Here is a 24697-nt window from a genome sequence, read left to right on the forward strand (position 1 = left end):
CCTCAACACTCTCTGACCATTAACTGTTTTGACTTTGTAGCTCCATCTCTTGAGCTCTTGCTCTCTGCCTCCACGTTTACGTAAAAAAAGAGAGGACGAAGCAGAACAGAAACAAATGTGCCAATCTGCCGTGAGCCTAAATTTAGGCCTATCCTCTAGTCTTGACACGAGCGGGCAACGCAGCAGCGCAAGGTGATCCGCTAATGGAGGCCTGAGAGGTGAACTATAGATCAGCGCTTCAATATTAATGGCGCTTACAGCACGAATGAAGAATTCAGGAATCACATAACAGCCACAAAAGAGAAACATTAGAGACGCACGCTGTCAGCAGTTTGTCTGTGCGCAAGCATTAAAAGTTTAATTCTCCTTCTCGCTGTTAAATATCTCTGGGCCTGAGGAGACGAACAGGTAAAGAAGAAACTAGGGCTGGGCGATATAACGAATATTAATAAAAATAATCGCAATAATTTAGATCTTAAGTATTTCAAATTCAAGCATGTTTTTCCAAAAGAACGCAGACCGAATCCGATATAACTTCTGCACGAGAGGTGTGAGGTAGTGCGTTGCCAGATATCACAAATATAAATACTGGAATCTCGAAGCTTCGCTTGTTAAAAGGGTACATTTTCACGCCTGGTGTTTTGTTTATTTTAAGCAATCCTGGCAACCGTGCGCATATGTTACGCTGAAGAAATCGGAAATCACAGGCAAACAAGCTGGAGTTTAATGATCAAAAAGAAAGTGTTACTCAAACAGTCTGCGTTCTGTCATGAGATCTCGACTGTATTGTGATAGCTGAATGAACGCATTCAACCGCTGTTGTTTGAACAGGGAAACATAGGCTATTGTAATTTGGAATTACTATTAGGATTTTTTTTCCTTTGTTTTACAGTTTTCATAATATGCAGAGAGAGAGAGAGAGAGAGAGAGAGTGCATAAGTCTTTGTTTTAATATATATATATATAATATATATATATATATATATATATATATATATATATATATATATATATATATATATATATATAATGAAGCAATACACTAGATGAGGTCTATATTTATAAATCTATAAATGTTATATATATATATATAAAGCAGTAAGTGGTTGATTTTTTTTTAAATGTTTAAATTGCACAAAACATTTTTGTATGCTTTGTGATAAAATCCTGATTTTTTTTTTTTATTATTTAAAAACAAATGCAAACATATATCACCCATATCTTTAAGGAAGACTGGTTTTTGAATGTTTCAGTGCTGTTGCTTAATTACTTTTCCTATTTTAATATTGTAAATATTATTCCTTAAGTTCCAATTTCAATCAAAATGTTATATCATGTTTACATGCAAGTTAAAATTTAGGAAGAATGCATTAATATTAATTTAAAAAGTAAATAATAATATAATAATTTATTGTAATTGAATTGAATTGAATTGAATTTAAAAATAGAGCCAGCACTATGTATGTGCAGCTAGAAATGTGTTCATCAAGGTGTGGATTTAGGAAGACTTCCCACGCTTTCTTTAATTAAATGCGATTAGCGTGTTTATTTATTGAGTCTCTGCTTCCAAAACCTGCATGCCGTGTTTCTGTGTAAAAGCTTTTTCATGCTGTCTCAGCATGCTCTTCATTCACTGTAGCTAAGACGTTTTAAAATCGCTTGTTACTTGCTATTAAATGTTCGGCGTGTTAAGCATGTGACATCGCTTTTTGCTTTCACAACCCGATGAACGCCTTTCCTTGAAGCTGCAACGTATTGCTTGCACTGTACTTCATTCAGCAGCCCGAGCTCATGCCGTAGGAAAGGGTCTATTCTTTCCAGAGCCCGAGGACTGAAATAATGCATGTGAAGCATGTGAAAGCATGAGAAAGCCAGAGAAATTAGAGAGGGAGGCCCAAGGCAGCCAAGCCTCTTTTGTGCAATATCTAGAAATAATTCCAAGGTCGACTTTCATGGTATCGAGGGATTTGGAATAAACACAGCACTAATTAGCCCAAATGTGATACAATAGGCCTATCTCAGATTAGCCTGATGACTGAGGAGAGTCTCCAAACTCTATTATTCTCCTGCTGTCACGCCTCAGTTGAGAGGATGATGGTTTTAGTGATCAAGGTCTTCACGATCCAGAGAGCTGCTTGGTCAAATCCCGATCACATCAAGGTAAATGAGCCAATGAGAAAAGAGAAGTAATGGCCATAACTTTGAACCAGTGATGGTAAAACTATACTTGGCACTGCACTGCAATAAAAAAATACAACTAAAATCTTAAATGAAACGATGAGATAAATTCTCAGGAGAAGAATACAAAAGATTATTAATTTCAGTTCCTTCAGGAACAATTTTCTGTCATATCCAACGCAACTGCATTAATAAAATAGTCTGAAAGCATAAAAAAAAAAAAAAAAGCAAAACAATACAATTTAGCTTAAAGTTTTCTTCTATTTATAGCTGTCACAACATCTGACAGCAGACGTCTATTATTAGGAAGTATAATTACAGAATATTTGTCAGTTTACCAAGAAATAACTTTTAAAATGAACCTGAACAAAAACATTAAAAATGTCAAAAAAATATGGAATGCTTGATACATATAAATGAGAATTCAAAGCATAAATAAAATCTAAGATTAAATAAAATAAAAATAGCTGATTTGACATTTTGCTAATATATTATATGAGAATTAATTTGAATATCAAATAACATCTGTCTTTGCTTATAACATATCAAGATGCAGATAGAAGTATTCACTAGAAAGAAGAACCCAAAAAGACAGGACATAAGAAAATCAAGACAAAAAAGTTAAATAAAATATATTTTAAAATAAAGCAATACAAGTTTTTTTTTCTCTAGATCTGAAAAAGAAACGATAGGAAAACATAAAGTAAAAAGTCAATTTTAGGCTTAAATTTGCTTTTACTGGCCTCATTTGCAAGTCACTTTAAAGCAGCATTTGCTATATGATTAAATGTCAATTTAAATGTAAATAAATGAATAAAGACAAAGAGAGACAGGATTTTTGTGAATGTAAGAGAAGAACACAAAGTACAAAATTAAATTAAATTAAATTAAATTAAAAAATTTTAAAAAAAGCTAACTATATCAAAATACAGATAAACAAGATTTCTCTAGATCCAAATAAAGATCACATGATCCAAAGTGTCATAACCAATCAAATCGGACCGACTGTCACAACTGTAGTTCTTTGCAAAATAAAAAAAAACCCCTTCATCGGAGTGACACCCCCAGGACAGTACACAAGTCCTATTGATAGCAGACAAAGCCGACTGTGTCCGTGTCCCCCACCTCCACCCTCACACAGGACTCTGGGGTCCGTCAGAGAGAGGCTCATATACTGCAGTGTGGACACTAAATGGCCTATTCTCAATGCAATCAATGTCTCATTACAGCCCACCATTATAAATCTCAGCCCTATTTAGTCTGGGGATTAAAGGAAGCAGGCTAGAGCAACACACACCACGTAAATACATCACAAACAGATACATGCAGAGACACGCACCGACGGCTCACACATTACCCTGCATTCAAAAACAGGCAGGGGCTCCGGCACATATATGCATATACATGCACGTGAAGTCAAACTTTATGAGTCTCTCTGCTGCCAAGTCAATGGAAGAGTTCACTCAAAGTGTGAAGAGATATAATGGACCTATTTTTCATTAGAAACATGAACAACTGGGCGATCAAACTCAGAAAATGATTCAAAGAGCGCTATATTCAAAGACTTCTAAAGGCAGATAGGCTTATTAAGTCTCTATGTGTGATCCACGAACAAATCTTTTTGAACAAAACAAGTCAGATCTTTAATTAATTGTTTGATTCGGTACAAACCTGATCTGAATGATTCATTTGACTGATTCTTTGTTCAAATAGCTGACTCGGTGATCAGTAGCGCTAAAATATACAATTTAGACTGTTTTCCATTTTTTAAATATTTAAAAATGTAATTTATTCCCCTGATCAAACTTCATTTTCAGAAGCATTACTATAGTCTTCGTGTCACATGATCAGGTAACACTTTATTTTATGGTTACACCTATTAGTTGCTTATTAACGTGCATATTACTACGATATTAGCCATTTATTAGTAGTAACTAAGCACATATTAATGCCTTATTCTACATGACCTTATTCTACATCCCCAAGACCGATTCTTAACAACTACCTTAATAACTATTAATAGGAAATTAAGAATTTATTGAGAAACCTATTCTAAAGTGTTACCTAAAAACGCTTCATATTTGTGTGGAAACCACGATTTTTCAAGATTTCTTCATGGATCTGTGAATTTATTGAAGGCATATTTGATTGATAATATATATATATAAAACATATATAAATAATTTCTCACTTATCTTACTAATCATTACGCCTTTATCTGTATAGTGTTGTTTTTGCACATGTAGTTTTTCTCAATCAGTTGTTAATTACAACTTTAAAAAAGCCTTGAAAGAGCTTGACGCGCATTTTTATGCAATGGATTTAAGAGTGAAAGTGAGGGAAAATGAGTGTGTGTGTGTGTAACATCGTTACTGAGGTAAGTACTGACACCAAATACCCATTTATCATTTATAAATGCTATTTTATCACCTCTGTCACCTTACAAACTGCCACAAAATACATCCTCGTGAATGGTTAACGGCTGCCTGTGAATTTACAGCTGTGTTAGCTCGTACATTACAGCGTGATGAACGGAAATGACACTTTGGCCTTGTTCCAAAACTTAGTGAGCTGCCTATGTAGGCATGATTAAGACGCTTTCTTCTCGCCAGATTGTACGGCAGCGACGTCATGCAATGCTTCCAAAATTACAACAAGCTCAGCAGAAAATCCATCCAAGTTTGTGATTTGATCAAAACTAATTCTGATCGATCGCTGAAATGTATATCAGTGTAATTAAAGTCGCGTGGTTTAAGCTGGTATTTGCAGTTATTTTTGTATTATTAGAGCGGCACACCGACAGCTAGTGCCATCCTGCATTAAAAATCAACCTCAAGTCAAGCCTGGCAAGTTATTACCCGTGATAGCTGCGTAGAATGTTCTGAATCATTTACAAGATTCCCTTTCCATTAAGATGCCACCTATGTAGGCAGCAGACAGCACAGCTCACTAGGATATGAATCAGGGATTTACACCATTGTGTGTCACCCGGCGATTGTCATCTGTAGGAGCCCGGCTTTATCGTGTCCAGCTCACATTCAGAGCGGAAATGTTTGACATTTACACCAAGAGGGCGCTTCTCCTCATTTGAAGCAGGAGTGCAGCTTCAGAGCATGTTTTTATATGTGCATGTCAAGCTACATGTGACCGATAGAAAAGCCAGAAGCACACTGACAAGTATAGAGACTCGGAGAACAAGACCAAACTAACAAATACACGCTACAGCAGAGACAGAAGCACAGAAAGCTGCCACGAGATAAAGGCTGCACCTGCGATGTAAACAACACAGAATTCAGGCAAATCTGCGCTTGCTGGAAAAATGCATGAAGTTTATATAAATCCAAGAGAAGGAAAAAAATTCTGTGCTAACTACCTAAGCCTTTCAAATTTTGGAAAATATATCGGACTGCTTTGCCATGCAGATAAGTCACAACAAAAATAAAATAAAATAAAATAAAATAAAATAAAAATTAAATTAATTAAATTAAATTACATAAAAAAAAATAAATAAAAAAACAAAGATTATTATTTTTATTGGTCTATTATAAGACCAAAATTAAATTAAATAAAAATAAAAATATAAAAGTTAGTAATAAAAATAAAAATTAAAAATGATAGTAACAAATTAAAAGTACAAAATAACAAATACCATACTACATAAAATTTTTTATAATTTTCCAAAAACATTTTTCACCAACAAAAATTGTCTTGAAATTGTCATTGTCTGATAAACAGCGTTTAAGCTCAGAAACCTGTGGTGAGAACATAAATAAATATTTTTTTTATATTTGGAGCTGCGGTGTGCCTACTTTGATCTTTTCATACTAATAAAAATTAAAAGAAAATAATACATCTAAATAAAATGCTAACTAATGATAAATAATATTATTTCAAGAAATATTTTCAATGCTTTTTCAAAGCTAAAAACATTAAACTTTTCCCCATTAAAACTATCTCAAATCCTATTGAGAGAAGATAGAGCTTTGGAATATTCTTCTAATAGAAAGAGAAACTGATTTTTATTTTGTACCTTTTTGCTGAATGAAGCCAGAGCACTCAAAAGCATCTTTTTAAAGCTAAGGCAGAAGGTGGTCTGTTCCATTCAAGAGCGCCTCTCCTATTACGGCTCCCCATTTCACATTTCAATAAGATATGCGTCTGCAAAAATATATGAAAGCTGATAGAAAGTTATTAACCATCTTTACAAAGCGCACAGTGAGTGTATGTGGTGTACGAGAGATGTTGATGTGGATCTGAGAGTTCATCTGAATAAGAATAAGAGACTAAATGAGTTGATGCAAGGACTGATATCCCTCACAGATAGCATATCGTCTTCTGTGAGAAGTAATAATGGTTCAGCTTGAGAAAGTGAAAAGTGCTGAGAATTTCCTGGGATCCACATGTATTATCATTCCCTCTCTTTTAGTGCTAGGATTGCTATTCCTTGAGAATTTATGTACTATTTTCAGATGTTAAATGAATAATTCACCCCAAAAAACAAAACTTTCATTTTGATCCAAACCTACCACGGCATCCTAGAACATAAAGTTAAATATTAAGCAGAATGCCCAAGAGTACATGTTGATTCAGACAATCAAGTTTCAGAAAAGAACTAAAGTCTAACAAATGTCATTTGTGTGCAATTAAAAATGGTGCTTTTTAGTGGTTTAAAGTAGAAATCACAAATGCAAATTAGAAACATTCTGGCCAAAATCTCATTCTATTTTTAAATGAAGAAAAAATTACAATTTAATGAATAAATAATGACAAAAAAATTAAAATCGTGTGAAGTACTATTCTTTTAAACGTAATGGCTGGACTATCTTTTCAAACTTCATATTACATCTCTTCAAAAATAATTTACTATCTGAAAAAGTCATTTCACATTATAAAGCCTAATATCTTTTTCATAACTGATCAGATTTTAGACTTTATTAACTTTATAAACTCACATCTATATATATATATATATATATATATATATATATATATATATATATATATATATATATATATATATATATATATTCAATATATATACTTTCTATACAACAGCACTAGTAGATTTTCACCGTTTTTGCTGCTGTGTTACTTTAAATGGCAAAGAGCAGAAGGTCGGGATTTATTGAGAATGAGAGTGAGCTGGAATAGAGGAAGAGCAGAGACGCAGAGGCCTTGTCACATTCGTTTCCTGCGGCTTTGGGGCTTTGTAGACACAATCCAAGTCGGAATAACAAGGTTTAAACAGCACAGAGAGATGGAGGAGTTTAAGAGAGAAACAAGTTAGGAGAAAAAGAGAGAGAGCGAGAGATGCACCGGAATGACTTTTAAAAGCTCTGTCACCACCTCAACAGACAAAACAGGAAAGCTGAGGATAAATCAAATAAAATGATATTAAATCCGATTCAAACGTTTTAAAGATTTTATTTATTTGTTCGTTTATTTATAGAGCTAAAATACTGAAACCTGGTAACACTTTAGCATGCCTATTATTAACATATTGGCTGTTTTTAGTACTTGCAGTATCAACGACATGGCCATTCTCTACATTCTTAATCCTACCCAACAACTACATTTACTAGCTATTAATAAGCAGTAAACTAGGAGTTAATGATAGTTAATGATTTATTAAGAGAGAGATATGGGCCAAACTTTTGTTCAAATCTCAAAGCCTTGGAACAGTTATCTAATAAAAAGAGAAACTATTTTAAAGAAGCCAGAGCACTTAAAAGGATCCTTTTAAATTTACATGTTAATATATAAAGGCAAAAATAAAAGAGGTAATTTGCAATAGATTTATAATATAGATTTACTGCTTTTAGAGGCTGAAATTCCTAAAACCAAGCGGAAATGCAACACACAGATCAGCAAAACACACAGGAAGCGATTACAATTAATTAATGAATTGTATAGAAAAATAAAACAAAATAGATATAGTTTACCAGTAAAATCTAGCATTTGTACAGTATAATTAAAGGGAATTGGCTAAGAGTTGGAAAAAAGTTAAGCAAACTCTGTCCTGCGTGCACTAAAAGTATATCATTATCTTTTCTTCTTGTTTTTCTCTTATTCAATTTCCATATAATAGCATTTTGGCTATCCCTCTACTCCCCGACAAGCTCATTTCAGCCCCAAACGTCACGAAAATAAACGAGTCTCGGTGTATAACGCTAATTTGAAGCTCTTGCTAATGTTTATTCAATACAAAGTTGAACGAAGTCCACTGCAGATGAAGCACCATCACTTTTCACTCTTGAAATCTCTCCTGGCCTTCGGGTGGCTTCCATAAATCGCTTAAAAAGATACAAGCGAGCAGTTCAGACACCTTAAAAAGCCTCCCTATATTCGCTCTGCGCCAAATGATCTTAATGATAAACTAACGCTCGCTCTTCCAGCGCAGCGCGGCAGGTTCGGGAAATCGGCGCGCTAGCCAGCACACATTTCAACAGGAGCGCATGGCTGTTAGACCGCCTGCAGATATTTATTAGAGCCGTATGAAATTTTCATGCGGTGTGAAGCATTCTCTTTCATCCAGCAGCCTGCTGTCAAGCGTGAGGCGGAAGCCGAGGCAGCTCCGTACGGGAGGGAGACGGCGTTTAAGAGCGGGGCCATGCCTTCAGGTGACATCATCAAAGACAAGGGTGAGGGGGCGGGAACATCATCAACCCAAATCAGCCAATTAGAAGACGACTTTGCTTAGCGCAACTGTTTGATGAGATGAGAGGTTTTTGGGATGACGAGTCGAGCCGGAGAACAAAGACGTAAAGCAAACTAATCAGTGCGTGAACACCGGTAGGACATACACTGCTGTTCCAAAGTTTGGGGTTATGTGATTTTAATTTTTTTATAAGAAATTATTAGCATGCACTATATTGACTCGAAGTGACAGTAAAGAGAAAATGGTAGCACTTTTCAATTAGGTTCGTTAGTTAACTACATTATTTAAGAGGTCATATGATGTTGCTAAAAAGAACATTATTTGGTGTATTTGGTGTAATGCAATATGTTTAAGGTTAAAAAACACATTATTTTCCACATACTGTACATTATTGCTTCTCCTCTAAGCCCTGACTTCTTGAAACAGATCAATTTCATCATCGTTCTAAATAAGTGAGGCGTGCTCTGATTGGCCATCTATCCAGTGTGCTGTGATTGGCTGAATACCTCAAGCGCTTGGCAGAAATGTTATACCTCTTAGCATAATGTGCTGCCGTGACCCATCGTGATACCACAAAAACAATAAAAGCCATTACAAATGAGGCATTTGTTGCATCAAGTGGAGACACAAGTACTGATTATAATGACTTAGTACCGTCTTTTTACTGATAAATTGCGCTGCATTGCACCTTGTAAACATAACACCACGTCTGCATTTTGTGATCAGAGAAACGACAAACAATAAGCACTAGCCTTCACTGCTCAAAACTCACATTTGAATAATAAGTAACAGGTTATTTTAACAAGAAAATGTAACTTACTTAAAGGTTGTGAGTCAAAAGTGCCAGACTGTCCTTGCAGACTAAGAACTGCCTCACTTTATAGTCTCTGTGCACAGTCAGCGTAGACTACCCCGCAGGTTCGCACTCTAATATTTGTGTTGAACTGTTCTGGAGCAGTGTTGTAAGTACAACTCAACCATTGATATCTAGCTGTGTCCTCTTTTGGAAGCTTAAACACAATAGTTTCGCTTTCACAATGACACACAGAATCACACACGTCTCCGGCAGCAACACTACAGCAAGAATAACAATTCCGCCTTTCTTTATTTGTGCAAACATTTGGGCGGTGTTTGAAAATAAACCCACACTGTGACGTAGAGAAGTGGGGCGTGTTTAAACAAGAGGCATTTTAGGGGTAAGCAAGTCATAACTTTTATAAAAAAAATATCTCTTTGGTTTTTAAACTTTAGTCTTTACAAAAGAGGGATCTTATTTAGAGCTTGTAACACTCCAAAGGGAAAGCAAAACTTGTAAATTGCATCCTATGACCCCTTTAACATGAACTAAGAATATATAATTCTTCTGCAGCATTTATTATTCTTAGTTAATGTTAATTTTGGCATGTATTAATGCATTATTAAAATCAAATGCTTTGTTTGATAGCATTAGTTAGTAATTGGTAATTCACTGCGAATTAACATGAGCGAATAATGAACGACTGCATTTTTATTAACTAAAATTAACAAAGATTAATAAAGAGCGTAATAATTGTAGTTTTCAGTTGTTCATGTTAATTAATATGAACAAATGACACCTTATTGTAAAGTGTTACTGAGATAATGATACGCATTTCTACCTGCTGTTTTTCTGAACTTTCAATTTATCAGTTCATTACAGAATGCTGAAAAATAAAATATATCACATTTTTTTACTAATATATTAGGCAGTGCAACTGTCCTTCTTGATTAACAAATCAGCAGTTTAGAATGATTTTCGTGTTTTTTTTTTTTTTTTCAGGATCATGTGACACTGGAGACTGGAGTATTGATGGTAAAAATCCAGCATTGCATCACAAGAATAAATTACTTTTTAAAGTTAATCAAATAGAAAAAGCTCATTTAAATGATAACAGCATTTCACAATATTACTGTTTTTATTATTAAATTTGACTGCAGCCTTGGTGAGCATCATTTTTGAACAGGATGCGAGTGAAGTCAGAGAACAAAGACAGGGATAAGGAGCTTTATCATAAGAAGCAGATCTTGGGTCGGAGTGCGACATGATCTCTGCTAAACTCATCAAAGGAGAAGAATGAACGTGTTCCTCTATTCGTCTCTCACCTCTTGCCATCACTGCCTAATTTGCTCTACCTCCCGAAGCTCAAGGAGACATCCTGCAAGTAGTGTGCGGGGTCTGAACATCTTGAACTAGAGCCTCATCATCACTTCCATCTCCTCTTTCGCTCTTTCATCTGCCTCTCCTGTCCTTAAATCCAGTCTAATGCGCAAAATGAGAGTCAGTTTGTTTAACAAAGGCTGTTTTGATTCCATAACAAAGGGTGAAAATATGCATTGTGACAGTGAATGAAAATAATTAAAAGTGACAGTAAAGACATTTATAATATTACAAAATAAATACTGACATTTTGAGCTTTCTATTCATCAAGGAATACTAAAAAATGCACCTCGGTTTCCACAAAATATTAAGCAGCACAACCATTTTCAACATTGATAACAATAAGGAAAATGTTTTTGAAGAAGAGCTGAAGAAGAGCAATATTATAAGATATGTCTTTTGGTAACATTAAGAAAATGTGTATATATAAACATAATATATCAATACACAAACACACAAGAGAACCTGAACTAGGTTATACTAAAATCAAATGTCATTTGATCAGAGTAAAACTGACCAGAACCGTGACAGGACTGTTTCATCAAAAGACAAAAATTATGACTTTGTTGTCTTTGTTCTCAAGCTCTCCATTCCACTTTTCCTTTGCTCTTTCATATCCTTTCCCTTTCTATCATCGTTTTTCTCTCACCTTTTCTTTATCTCCTTTCATTCTGTCATTGCCCTTTCCTCTCATTCGCTCCTCTTCTTTACATTCAGTCCTTTAAAGACTTTTCTGACACAGACAGACGAGATATGATGAACTAACTTGTTTTGGTTTCACTCTAAAATGGCATTTAGGAAAAACCACATGTGGGTGCACACTCACACTCAAATACACACACACACACACACACACGCACACACTTCTGTCTGGGCCCAAAGAAAGCACAATGACTCACCTTTAGCCAACTACCCTTCACAATCACAACCTAAAGGTCAAATACAATGTACTTTCTCCATAAGTGTGTGTGTGTAAGAGAGAGAGAGAGAGAGAGACAGAGAGCTCTTATACTCTTATGACAGAAGAAGAAATTCTTGTACTTTGTTTTCCAATTAGCGCAGTAAGATTTAGTATATAGTGTCAGACCTGTTTTAAATGTGTGTGTGAGTCACTGGTTCATTTTTATTCTCCTCCAGTGCTCTTCTGGTGTCTTCAGCACAAGGGGCTTTTTTGTGGACTGTATTGTGACGCCAGACTCTGGCACGCACAGACAGGCCGGGCTGATGGCCAGCTCACACACACACACACACACACACAATCCAGAAGAATCAGAGCGGAGACGAGTTTGTGCCCAAACACACTCAACCAACACAACCAAACACACTCCAGCTCAGCAACGGGCCCGTACATGCAAATACACACTGATACACATGGAAAGAAGAATCATAAATTAGATTTCTTTCATATCTTTCCTAAGAGATTAAATGCAGAGTAAATGGAGCAGTCTCTTGCCTCTCAGAGTTTTCTCTGAGTGAAAAATTAGTCTCATGTACAATTTCAAGCGTTTGGGGACGTTTTTTCATATTTTTGAGCCCCTTGGCTCACCAATATACAGCAAAAACAGTTATATTGTAATTAATTGTGAACGTAATATTGTAACATTGAAATGCAATTGTGATGTAACCGCTGAATTTACAGCATCATTACTAAACAATCCCTCCAACAGATACATAAGTCAGCCATCTCAATGCAAGCTCAAACATTTCTCATCGAATTCCCCTACATTCACTTAACAGCTCCACGCTTTTAATTCTCCAAGGAGTTTAAGGAGAAACATCTAAGGCAAATTCGATATTTAAATAAAACCTGAAAATACCATTACATCTCCTGAGGTACAGTATGAAAGAGCAACCACTGAGCAATGAAAACCTCCTCCGGGAAAAAACAAATGCAAGTGTAAACATTTCACATCTTCAGGACGTGTTAAAGAGCTCATAATCTCTCATTTAATTGTGTGTTTCGACATACTGTGCACTTTTGTTGACTGTTCAAGACTGAAATAATGACTTACCCAACTACAAATAATCTTGCATAGCATTGTTGTTGCATTTCATATTCTAACAAATGCGCAGGTTGAAATATCACAGCGGTATCGTGCTGTTTATTCGTTTAAAGTAATCTGCTTTAGGATTCACTGACTCACACCCACATCTTTGACTGGATCTGCCTAGACAAAATTAAATGTAAATACTGAAAATGCATACAAGAATTTTCAAGGAAAACATTATGCAGTGAGTAAATATGTCTGGTGTACAGTTCCCCAACCAGCTGCTCCACACATGCTTTAGTGTTTCTTACCTGGTGCTGGATTGCGTGGTTTGAACTATACAGAATGAATGAAAGGGTGAGAACTGGGTCTCTGAACCAAGTCCATCCTTACAGTAGAGGCACGCTGAACCCAGAACGGTTACCCACTGTCTCACTGGCCAAAGTGCCACGGTCAAAGACTGACCTGCCCGCACAAAAAAACACTTACTGAGTGTGTGTGTCTGTGTGTGTGTGTGTGTGCATAGTATGTGTGTTTAATGGCTGCATGGGATTGGTCAGGATCATCGACTAGTTTTATGGTACATTTTTGCAATGCAACACTTTGATTACTTAATATTTTTGCTTTTCCAGTAAAAATTCATACACGTATATAAACAAGATACATTAACTTAATATATTGCACAAAATTGCATAATGTACTGTATTAAAAGTTTTAGTGCTAGATCTGATTCTTATAACAAGAATATATATTCAAAATATTAAATTATTAAATCAAATTAAAATCATTCAATTATTAAAATCATTACATTATAAATATGTTTTAAAAAAGTGTATAAAAGTTGTTCAAATCTAAAAAGACAATAATCTTATATACACAAAAATATATAAATATTAAATTTAGTTTTTATTTAAAAATATCTATTTTTAAATTTAATGTAAAATAATTGCAATTAAATTGAATTTAGTTTTTATTTAAAAAATATTTTTTTATATTCTTGTTATATGGTTACAACAAGACAAAAATACTAATTAAGAAAAGATGTGATTAGAATTGCGATTTATAACGGATATTGCTTTTAAACACGTCTCTGACCCCTTCATCTTGAAGTTTTTCAAAAGCAAAACCTAAATCAGCCCAATTATACCTAATTAGTTGAATAATCATTCTCACAAACCGCAGACTACTTCATTTTGAAAATATGCATTTTTGTGCATCGCTGCTCTGCACCTCTCACTTCCTCCTGCGTCGCTCTCTCTTTGATGTTAACTAAGGCTGTCTGGCTCTGTAGCATGTGCCAGGCTGAGGTTAAATAGATGAAATATGCTGACATAAAATCAGGCAAACAGCTTTAGCACAGCGCACACGGAACAGTGACTGGTTATATCAAAGTCCCTTTAACAGAACACATCAAAACACCCCTGGACGTGGCCGAGAACCAATAGAGACCTCACAGGAAAAGGGAGGGAATGGAAAAAGAGACAGATTTGTCATCACTTTTCCAACTAAATAACTCTTAAAACTCTGTTCGTGTCAAGCTGGCATGCTTGCGAACGCTGGCGTTGTGCTATAAAAGCGGCACGGATCTTTTATTCAGGCTGACAAAAGAATCAGGCCACTCCGAGGCCCTTATTGTCATGCCTTTCCCAACATCCTCTCAATCCCGCTTCCGTAATTCTTCCATCTTTATCTCTCACACCTTCTGTACCTCTCACCTTTCCATCTCACAGCTCACACTTGCTCTCTTGCTTCTCTGTTCTCTCAGTAATGGGGTTTGGTGCTGTAGAAGATTGAGGGGGGACGTTGTTTGTGTGTGTGTGTGTTTGTGGTGGGTGGTCCGCGCTGTGCCTCGCTTACGCTCTGGTCAGGCTGAGTCTAATTGCCGGTGTTGTGGTGCTAAAGTCATCCTGCGAGCCGTGCGGAGCCGGTGGGGGAAAATTGAACAAGCATCACCCGTCAGGAGTGCTTCCACTCAGAGCAGCTGTCAGCCTGCCCTGTTTACCTGCTACACAATTATCATCCGCCCCCAGGGAACCCTATGGAACAACACAGCCATCCTCTGGGGGACGAGGAGGGGCCACGGGGGAAGCGTGATGGTCGAATATCGCAGAGGGAGATCGCTTGCTGTGTGTTAGCGGCTAGATGTAAATGAAGCATACAGACGTCTGTGAGGGGTTACGATACGTTGCGTGAGGGTGGAACAATGAGGGCCAGGTCACACAGAACGTGTTTTTGCATTCCACCACACTTTTAATTGTCTGTCTAATTAACTGCTTAAACATTTTTTATGCTAACATGCATTAAATGGACAACTTTGACCAATTAGCCACATTTTGACTGCTGTATATTTCTGAAGCAAGCTTCATAAAAAACAATCGCAAAAGCTTTTTTGTTTGTTTGTTTACTTCTGATATACAATAGGTGTGTTTAATGTTTTAGCAAAATTATATATTTACACTTTTTAATAATATTTATTTTTTTATATATTTTCGTAATTGTTATTTTTATCATATTTTTAGTATTCTTTTAAATTCGGTATTTAAAAATACTTTGTAAATTGTTTAATATTTTTAATCAAGTTGCATATAATTATATACAGTATGTATCAGAAAATATAAATATATATAATATATAATATATATAATATATATTATTTTTTATTTTATTTTATTTTATAATTTTAATAATTAATAATGTATATTTATTTTATTTAATGCATTTAAAAAACTAGCTGAAGGAGTGAAATCTTCTTTAAGTTCATGTTCATGTTGAATTTAACATTTTAAAGAAACTTAAGGTTTCCATTTGTTTGCATTTTTAAATTTGGGAAACTGGGAAGAGATCCAGTTAAAAATAATAATAGTTAAAAAGTTTAAAAAATGTTATTCAAAACTAGGTCTGAGTGAAAACCCCTTAAGGTTGTTAGTGTTGAATGTGAGAGTGTGAGGAGTGTTTTTTGTGGGGTCTGGCTGTAGCCGCTGACCTGACCCTTGGCTCAACGGGACAGTGGGTCAGTGGTGCTGGGCAGCACCGCAGGGAATCCCTTACACACATAAAGAGTGTGACCCTGCCTGAACTACAACTTCAACTCTCGCTCGAGATCCTTCCAATTCATTCACCCGAACTCTCCAGGCGCATCTGTCCAGCGCAGCCCATATGTCCATCAATCACCGCTTATTAAATCTCCTCAAAAGCTGCTGGGTGCTACAATTTGTTTCCTCTTTTGTCTCGACAGCTCAACTGAGCATCATTTCCCCTCCTGTTTTTGATAACCTCCCACACCGACATCCAGCGCTAGGACAGAGATGGAGCTCTGGAGAGTTCACACTGATTCACCTCCTGCAGGAAATCCTGGAGGGATCAGGTTGGGAAGAGGAGGGATCGTGGCCCTATCACTTACACTGCACATCTACGCGAATGGACTTGATGGCAGCCACCCCCACCCCGTTCTCAGCTTTGCAGTAGTAGCGGCCGCCCTGCACTCTCTGGATGTTGGGGATCCGCAGGGTCTCATTGAAGATGGACGTCTCCTGGAACTTGTCGGAAGCACTGCCTGCTGTCTTGGTCCACCGCACCTGCAGGGGGAGACATTCAGAAAGTCAAATTAGCTTCATTGTGTTTTAGAGACACGCGTTATTTTAAGGTGACCATGTTACCGTATACTGAGTAATGCACTTAGTATATGGCCAGGGTTAAGATTAGGGTTTGGCTTAGGGTTACTTGCATGTAATTATGCATAATTAGTTGTTGTCAATGATTAAAATCAACAGAATCACTTAGAATTTGGTCTCTCTTTTGCTTCAGTTTGATTACATTTGAGTGTGTCCAAAAAATAAATAATCACTAAATAATCACTTTATTTTACAGTTGCACCTATTAGTTGCTTATTAGCCTGCATATTACTATAATATTAGCCATTTATTAATGCTAATTAAGCACACATCAATGCCTTATTCTACATCCCTTATCCTACTCGCATCCTAACTAAACTTAACAACTACCAACTAACTATTAATTAGCAGCAAATTAAGAATTTGCAGAATATATATGTAGACCCACAAATGAATGCATCTATGAATAATAACGATGTAAACATAAAAAAGTTGAATGACTTTTTCTCCTACAAAGTAACTGTCACCAAGCCAGCAGAGGGAGCCCTGACCTCTGGGTGATCTGCATCCACTCCTCTGCGCGTTAACTTCCTGTTCCTGGACTATAAAGACTGCAGCAAGCCACTCACCTGCAGGTTGCATTGTTTCGCTGTGTCTCATAGTTAGATCGTTCGTGGTTTATAGTTTCTGGTTTTGACCCTGTCTGTTCTCTGATTCTCTGATCGTTTGCCGCCTGACCTGACCTTCTGCCTGTCTCTGGATTTCATTATTGCCTCGCCTCCTATATATATATCTGTTAGCCCTGTTTGACGCCTGCCTGTTATGACCATGCCTTTGTTTAATAAAAGCCTGCACATGGATCCGCACGCCTCAGACCGCTCATTCGTGACAGAATGCAACCTCACACCAGGATCCAGCGGCTTTTCACGAACCATGGCCAGGTATGCACCTTGCAATGTCTTTGCTAACCCTCAAGCAGGGCACCCGATCACTTGAGGATTATACTCAGGAATTTCTGGACCTGGCTTACTTCTCTGATTTACCGGACTGTTTGCTAATTGAATTTTTTCACGAGGGAATAAATCAGCCACTCAAAACACAACTTGTTCAAGAGGGTCCACGTGAATCACTTGCACACTTTATTGAGTTTGGTTTAGTGACTGTGGGGTCAGCTCTCACGTTGGGTATTATGGAGGAAGAAGACACTGCATTTATTCCCAAGATGGCCGCCTTCCCGAGCCGCTGCCCAAGATGGCCGCCTTCCCGAGAGCCGCTGCCCAAGATGGCGCTTTCCCGAGCCGCTGCCCAAGATGGCCGCCTTCCCGAGCCGCTGCCCAAGATGGCCGCCTTCCCGAGCCGCTGCCCAAGATGGCCGCTTTCTTCCCGAGCCGCTGCCCAAGATGGCCGCCTTCCCGAGCCGCTGCCCAAGATGGCCGCCTTCCCGAGCCGCTGCCCAAGATGGCCGCCTTCCCGAGCCGCTGCCCAAGATGGTCGCCTTCCCGAGCCGCTGCTCAAGATGGTCGCCGCCTGCCCAGAGCCGCTTCCCAAGATGGTCGCCGCCTGCCCAGAGCCGCTTCCCAAGATGGTCGCCGCCTGCCCAGAGCCGCTTCCCAAGATGGTGCGCCGCCTGCCCAGAGCCGCTTCCCAAGATGGTCGCCGCCTGCCCAGAGCGCTGCCCAAGATGGTCGCCGCCTGCCCAGAGCCGCTTCCCAAGATGGTCGCCGCCTGCCCAGAGCGCTTCCCAAGATGGTCGCCGCCTGCCCAGAGCCGCTTCCCAAGATGGTCGCCGCCTGCCCAGAGCAGCTTCCCAAGATGGTCGCCGCCTGCCCAGAGCCGCTTCCCAAGATGGTCGCCGCCTGCCCAGAGCCGCTTCCCAAGATGGTCGCCGCCTGCCCAGAGCCGCTTCCCAAGATGGCTGCCGCCTGCCCAGCGCCGCTTCCCAAGATGGCTGCCGCCTGCCCAGCGCCGCTTCCCAAGATGGCTGCCGCCTGCCCAGCGCCGCTTCCCAAGATGGCTGCCGCCTGCCCAGCGCCGCTTCCCAAGATGGCTGCCGCCTGCCCAGCGCGCCGCTTCCCAAGATGGCTGCCGCCTGCCCAGCGCCGCTTCCCAAGATGGCTGCCGCCTGCCCAGCGCCGCTTCCCAAGATGGCTGCCGCCTGCCCAGCGCCGCTTCCCAAGATGGCTGCCGCCTGCCCAGCGCCGCTTCCCAAGATGGCTGCCGCCTGCCCAGCGCCGCTTCCCAAGATGGCTGCCGCCTGCCCAGCGCCGCTTCCCAAGATGGATGCCGCCTGCCCAGCGGCGCTTCCCAAGATGGATGCCGCCTGCCCAGCGGCGCTTCCCAAGATGGATGCCGCCTGCCCAGCAAAGCCTCCAGTGCCCGCGCCGCGTGCAAAGCCTCCAGTGCCCGCGCTCGTGCAAAGCCTCCAGTGCCCGCGCCTCGTGCCAAAGCCTCCAGTGCCCGCGCCTCGTGCAAAGCCTCCAGTGCCCGCGCCTGTGCAAGCCTCCAGTGCCCGCGCCTGCGTGCAAAGCCTCCAGTGCCCGCGCCTCGTGCAAAGCCTCCAGTGCCCGCGCGCTCGTGCAAAGCCTCCAGTGCCCGCGCCTGCGTGCAAAGCCTCCAGTGCCCGCGCCTGCGTGCAAAGCCTCCAGTGCCCGCGCCTGCGTGCAAAGCCTCCAGTGCCCGCGCCTCGTGCAAAGCCTCCAGTGCCCGCGCCTCGTGCAAAGCCTCCAGTGCCCGCGCCTCGTGCAAAGCCTCCAGTGCCCGCGCCTGCGTGCAAAGCCTCAAGTTATCCACCCCTCCACCCCTTGCTACACGTCAACAATGGATCCCAGCAGCCCCTGCACTCATCCTCCACCCTCCACCTGGAGCTCGCCACGGGTCTGCCAGTCTCCATCGCGCGCGTGGGTGAAGGATCCTCGCTTCACCGTCCCGCCTCCGAGTCCCAGACTCCACCTCGGCTTGTAGACCCGCCGGCTTCCCTTAGGCTCCTAGCTCCTCCTCTCTACCGTGCTCTGTCATTCCACCAGCTTCACCAGGCTCCATCGTCTCTCCGGCTACGCCTTGGTCGGTCGTCGACCATCCGTCGCCTCAGGATTCCACTCCTCCAGCCGCCTCGTCCCTCCATTCCTCCGGCTCTGTCAGGCTCCTCCCTTCCCGGCTCCACCTCAGTCCTCTGTCGCTCTGGCTCCGCCCGCGTCCTTCTCATTCCCGTCTCCGCATCAGTCGCGAAGCCTGCGGTATTGCCTAGGACCTCCAGCGCCGCTGTGTCACCCTGGCTCTTCGGCTCTCCGCCTCAGTCTCCCCGACCACCTGCTCCGCCGCCGCCGGTCGGCTCCATGGGGTTGATGACCGTTACCTCTCCATGGCTCCTCCTCCGTCGGCTCCACCACTGACCATCATGGCTGGGTTCTGGATCGCCTCCCGCTCCGGACTCCTCCCGTCTTCACCCTGGCTCCTCCCACCGTCTCTTCCTCCCCTGGTCTCAGTTTGCTGACTCCTCCCGGAACCCCCTCCCAAGCTCACAGTTATGTTTTGTTTTGTGGAGCGCCAGGAGTCGCTCCTAGGAGGGGGGCTATGTCACCAAGCCAGCAGAGGGAGCCCTGACCTCTGGGTGATCTGCATCCACTCCTCTGCGTTAACTTCCTGTTCCTGGACTATAAAGACTGCAGCAAGCCACTCACCTGCAGGTTGCATTGTTTCGCCTGTCTCATAGTTAGATCGTTAAAGTGGTTTATAGTTTCTGGTTTTGACCCTGTCTGTTCTCTGATTCTCTGATCGTTTGCCGCCTGACCTGACCTTCTGCCTGTCTCTGGATTTCATTATTGCCTCGCCTCCTATATATCTGTTAGCCCTGTTTGACGCCTGCCTGTTATGACCATGCCTTTGTTTAATAAAAGCCTGCACATGGATCCGCACGCCTCAGACCGCTCATTCGTGACAGTAACTGAGCTCAGCTTAAGAAAAGTGAAATAAGCATACAGTTCAGCATAAAATGTGTGGTCACAGGGATGATGAGGAACTCAATAAAAGTTTGACTCTAACGTAAGTTCAGCGGTCAGACTGTCTGTAATCAGAGTCTCATCCATCTCATTCATTCTTTTGACTCCTTCAAACAATCTTTGCATTGAGTATGTAAGGTCAAGTGAACATCACAAACTAAAGCCCGTGTAATCTCCAACACCTCTCTTCTTCTGGACATCAGTAAGCTGCTTCCATTATAGCCGGGGTCACCTCTGAACAGGGTGCCACACGGGTGAGCGGCCGATTGGAGTTGGCAGCGCCGGGGGGCGGGGAAGGTTAGGGCGTGCGTGCAAAGGATTATGGGATTACACCGACCTGTGTAAACGCACAGCTTTGTGTTTATTCAGGTTTATTTGCCTCTGGATTTGGGACACAGCTGCTGTTCATTTATCAGGTGTGGTGGGTGAGAAATTAACACAGAGGAAGGAGAGAGAGCTCCTGCTGGGAGTAACCTATCCTTTTGGTGGCAAAGGACAGAAAAGCTGGTCGAAGGCTGTTTGATGGGGAAAAATCACCAAAGAGTTGCACCACTTTATTGTGTAGGTTGTAGCATAGTAGTCCTCCTTAACCTACAACTCCGAGCAGACCCACAAAATGAGAAGTTGCATTTAAAATGTTTGTTGTGTGTTAAAATCCTTTAGTGAGTCAGATACTAAAACAGCAAAATAATATATCAGTTTTTATCATTTCACATCACTCAAGTACATAACAATATAAACAAATTATTTGGTCACCTTTTTATATTAGGTGGCTTTATCTACTGTGAAGTTATGGACTGTGTAATATTTACTACGTATCAAAAAAATGCAATGACATAGGTTAGAGCGCAGGCTTATATAAGGTTATATCAGTCGTTATACTTACGTTATACTTTTGTAATATATAATATGTATTATTATATTATATTATATTTTGTATATATTTCTGGCAACAATATATTATCAAATTATTACTTTTATTAACATTAATTAATATTAACAAATGCAATAAAAATGTTGTTATTGACAGTTTTTTGTTAAATTTTGTTAAACACCATGTTTTCAGTGTCCCTTAAATATCTATAGATTCCATCCATCCGTATACTAAACAGCTTCTCCTCCGTAGATTAATGCATCGATGCATTTGCATACAGTATTTTTAACCTTCTAATGAGAAAAGTAGCTATAGTAGATCACAACTCCTATCAATTCAAGCGTAATAGTGAGCCTCTGAACTGCATCGTCGCCTATATCAGGATCCACCATTGGTTGTAAACGTTAAAAAAAGTCCTGTTTGTTTTCTCAGCAGCCCAAAACTCTGCCATCATTGTGTTGATTCATCGTGGCTCTCAAAGGGCCGGTGCTGGCAGATGTAAGACAGATGGCTCTGGATAGGCTATCATTACAGCGTCCTCAGACGGCTCACTTACAGCAGCGCAAAGTCACAGTGGCACACAAACTTTCAAAGCCTCGGCGATACAAGCGTCAGACACAGAAAGGAGAGGACAGCTGATGGCGAAAGACACCAGGACGCTACAGCTACAGGAAACGCAACAGGGAAGAAATTGGTCATGAAACAGATGAACCAGAGAAAGAGACAATGCTGCCCTTCTCAACATCAACAGCTGCCACACATCACCATGTTTTGCTGCTCCAGAGATCCCAACAGACTGCGCAAACCCTGTCTGTCTGTCTCCCACTTTCTTCACACACTCCTTTCTGTCTGCTCTTGGGAAAGAAATCCCATGAGTCTCTGTTAGCCGTTACACTAGCGTTCTTCATCTGTCTGCTGCAAAATCAGCCTCTCAGTATGACGTACAATATTCTGATACACTTTCCAAATCCCATCTTTCTGTTTTGACGATAACGCATTTGCTTCTGTTTTTGTTCAGGCCGAGGGCATGGTTATCATTGTGATTTAAACTAAAAGTAAAACCACAATCAATCGGTAATAAATAAATAAAACTGCAGTAAGTATAATTAATGTGCTAACACTTCACACTATTATCTAGTTTCTTAGCATGCACTTTTAATATATAATATAATATATTGTCTGTTTATTAGTAGAAGCACATATTCTGAATGTCCATAAAATTAAAAATTAAAATTAAAATTAAATCTAAGGAACAGGCATAAGAAAAATCGAATTCAAAATATTAACAAAAACTAGAATAATATGCTACAATATATAGTATAGATGAATGACACTAAAACGCTGACCAAGGACCGTCATAATCACAACTACATCACATGGCTGCAAAAATCATCTTCAAAATAAACTGTGCTTTTGAAGGAACAAAATATTTGCAATCAACAATTAAATATTTATATATTTATAACAGCAACTACAGACCACAGAAAACCACATAAAGGTCCATAATGAAGCCATAACAGGCGTGAAACAAGAAATTGTAGTTTTTAGCTTTAGTTGCGGCATTTGACAAAGGTCAAAATAAATGAGAAGAAAACATAATATAGAGCAATTAGGATTAGATTGCACATTGTCCTCTAAAAAGGAGGCTTTGCAGCAATGCCATAGAACCACCATTCTGGATTCCTAAATAATCTTTCAGTAAAAATTAACCATTATTTTATTAGTGTGAAAGACATTTCAATCATATAAAGAACTTTTTCCATTATAAGGTTTCACGGATGATAAAGGTTCTTCCTGGAACAATAAAAGCCAATAAAGAACCTTTATTTTTTTCAAGATTGGGGTCATTTTCATTGTAATTTTTACCTAGGTTGTGTGAGGAAAAATACTTTCACGCTGAACTGAAATCATAAAGTACATTTACCTGACATCCTCAGGGAAAGGTTCTCGAGACCGAAGAGAGCTTTTATCATCCCACTCCCATTTTTCCAAAGCCTCTCTCTCGCTCCGCTTCAGGTTTTCTCTTCCCGCCTATCCTATAACTGCCTCTATAAATTAAGTTCTCTGCGAGTGACACCAATTCAAGTCAAGCATCCGCAAAGAGACGTTTATTGCTTAATGCCTGTCAAGCCTGCTTAAATCTGGGCGGCTGTGGTCCTCTTCAGCGCTAGCACTGGTTATTGCTACTGTAAGCGCATTTAATGCTCATTGCCGGGCTTTTTATGTGTGAGCATGTTAAATCGGTGAAGAGTGATTACTACTCACAAAAGCTCAACGTTTGCAGCTTAGCTTTACACTGTGTATTACTCTAAAATCTCGTATCCCTTTCTTTCCCCGTCTGTCTCTCTCTCGTTCTCTCTAGCTCTCGCTCTCTCGATTCAATTTTGTGCTTTATTGGCATGACAGAAGCTATCCGTTTGCATTGCTTAAAGTGTTGCAAACCAGTAAAATAAATAAGATAAAATGTACAATTAGCCTAAAAGGTGTACTCTATTTATTCGGTAAGTAGCAATAGTGAGGATAATTACGGGTCATTACCGTCAAATAAACGCAGACCCGGTGAGCGGGATCCCAGTGTGAGGCGGAACAGTCTTGTATTATCACAAAGGTCTTTATAAGCAAAAAATTGGAATTAGATCAGTTTAAATGATCGGATTTAAGCTTTTTTATGACTGGGGACCTGAAGCACATGCGGCACTATAGTCTACACAATCAATATGCATCATGGTTTTCACGAAGATATTAAGCAGCGCAATTGTTTTCAACATACTAAAAATAAAAAATATTTCTTGAGCAGTACATCAGCATATCAGAAGGGTTTCTAAAGGATCGTGTGGCAATGGAGGCTGGAGTAATGATGCTGAAAGTTCAGCTTTGCATCAAAGAAACTAATTACATTTTTAAATATATTCAAATAGAAAACGGTTCTTTTAAATTCTATTAATATTTCACAATACTGTTTTTACTGTGTTCTTGGTTAAATAAATGCAGGCTCAATAAGCGTTAGAGACTTCATATCAATTTCTGTTATAAAAATAAATGCATTTATATTAAAATTATAATTAAACTATAATTAAGTCTACGGACTTAACCGTCTTGCTTACCCCAGTAAAACTTATAAAGCATGCAATCCTGTCCAAATCTGTACATGAATTACCAGATGTCCCGTGCTAACCAGAAGAGAAACATAAAACATCAGAAAAAAGAAAGAAGGAAA

Source organism: Puntigrus tetrazona, chromosome 13 (genome assembly GCF_018831695.1).
Source record: "Puntigrus tetrazona isolate hp1 chromosome 13, ASM1883169v1, whole genome shotgun sequence".
In the NCBI taxonomy this organism is placed as follows: Eukaryota; Metazoa; Chordata; class Actinopteri; order Cypriniformes; family Cyprinidae; genus Puntigrus; species Puntigrus tetrazona.